The sequence below is a fragment of the Triticum dicoccoides genome, chromosome 4B, assembly GCF_002162155.2.
Source record: "Triticum dicoccoides isolate Atlit2015 ecotype Zavitan chromosome 4B, WEW_v2.0, whole genome shotgun sequence".
In the NCBI taxonomy this organism is placed as follows: Eukaryota; Viridiplantae; Streptophyta; class Magnoliopsida; order Poales; family Poaceae; genus Triticum; species Triticum dicoccoides.
The window spans coordinates 174,125,754-174,127,873 of NC_041387.1; positions in this window are offsets into that span (position 1 = coordinate 174,125,754).

Genomic DNA, 2,120 nt, shown 5'->3' on the forward strand with positions numbered 1-2,120 from the left:
CCAACATTGCGTCGGTTGCCAGCTCTTCACCAATCAGAGTCATATGCACCCTACCACTCTCCACACAATCCCCATAACGTGGCCCTTCGCGGTCTGGGGACTGGATATGGTCAGACCTCTTAAAGGGGGAATCCATAAGAAAAATACTTATTGGTCATGGTGGACAAGTTCACCAAATGGATAGAAGCCAAACCAGTCAAAACGACCGAATCCGGACCAGTCATAGACTTCATATCCGGGGTCATACACCGATACGGCGTCCCCACAGCATCATCACTGATAATGGCTCCAATTTCACAGCCGATGAAGTGAAAACTTGGTGCGGCAAAATGGGCATTAAGCTCGACAACGCTTCCGTCTACCATCCCCAAACAAACGGCCAGGTCGAACGGGCAAATGGTCTCATCATGAGCGGCATCAAACCCAGACTAGTGCGATCCTTGACAGAGTCAGATACGCACTGGGTCGAGGAGCTCGACTCCATACTTTGGGGGCTGCGGACCACGTCGAATCGCACCACCGAATATACACCATTTTTATGGTGTACGGCGCGGAAGCAGTACTACCCTGCGACATAATACATGATTCGCCACGCGTACGTATGTACGAAGAGAAGGAAGCCGAGTTAGATCGGCAGGACAACTTGGATGCCCGGAAAGAGGAGCACAATGTCGCAAAAGCCCGCTCCGCATTCTATCAACAGCAGGCTCGACGATACCAAAGCAGAGAAGTACGGGCCAAAACTTATAATATTGGCTAACTTGTTCTATGCCTACCGGAGAAGAAGAAGGACAAGCTCAAACCCAAGTGGGAAGGTCCCTTCGTCATTGACAAAGTTCTCACCGGAGGAGCGTATCGCTTACGTAATGCATCCGATAACAGGCTCGAGCCGAACCCATGGAACGCGGCCAGACTCTGGAGATTCTACGCCTAACGCCGAACTCAATGTTCGTCTCCTTACTCCCTCCCTTTTATTTATGCTCCATCCCTTTTCCTTTCTCGATCTTTCTTCCTCTTCACACAAAGTATTTAATACAGTGCGGACTTCCGGATCACTCCGGCCGCACTATGTGTGTAAGCAATACCTAGGGGCTTCCTATACGGAAGCTAAAAATAATTACTCTAATGGTTTTTCGCCCATCACATATGCATTTCTTTTTCCATATGTGCCTTTTCTTCACCATTATATGCATCGATATGACTTAAGATGTGGCCAAGCTGGGTTGCCTGGCTCTTGTGTTTATGCCCTATGTTCCCGTTAGTTCGGCTAGGGAATAAGGGGAGCACCTCTATGATTGTTACTGCCGGTTCAGCCAGATGTGTACCTGAGACTGGGTGAAGCCGAAAGTTAGCTTACTTAAGAGAATATTCGGTCGGTGAACAAAAGATGTATTCATTTATTACAACGTAAATCCCCAGAAGTCTTGTATCCTGCGCCATCGTTCGCAGTCCGGACATGTGCATTGTCGCATGCGTACCCAGGGAAAGGAACCCCTAACGAAACTATTCTCCCTGGAAGATGTTTCTTACTATCCATGTAATATAACATAACTAGTTGGGTACTTGTCTGTTCAAGCACTTATGACCCCTACGCCTGGTTTCCACGCATACCCCGGTTTTGTATAACTAAGTGGGTATTCGGACACACCCCGGACTGTAAGATCCGGGGCTGAAGCAAAAAAGATCCGCCATGACAAATGATTTTAATGTGGCTAGGGGCTACTTATGTCCATTGAATTACACAGTCACTTGGACTGACTATATTCCTCCTCTATACCATCCAACAGACTATCTAGCTTACAATCCTGTTGAGAATACTTGGCGGCTAATGCTACCTGGTCATATACCAGACTTACGGGAATTTCTTGCCCATCGGGCCCCGTCGGTCCTACTTCGGCCATATGGTTCGGGTCCAGCTTGGTGTAGAGCGTCTTCACCATAGCCCAGACTTCTCTTGCACCTTGCCGGCAAGCTGACACTTTCCACAATCGGAAGCGCCGCCGTGCTCCTTGAAGCATATCCACAAGCTCCCCCATGCCATTCGGCAGGAAACTTGATGGCCACAAGGCTTGAGCAATGTCGTGCATCACCCGCCGAGCTCGCTCGTGCAACTGTGAAAG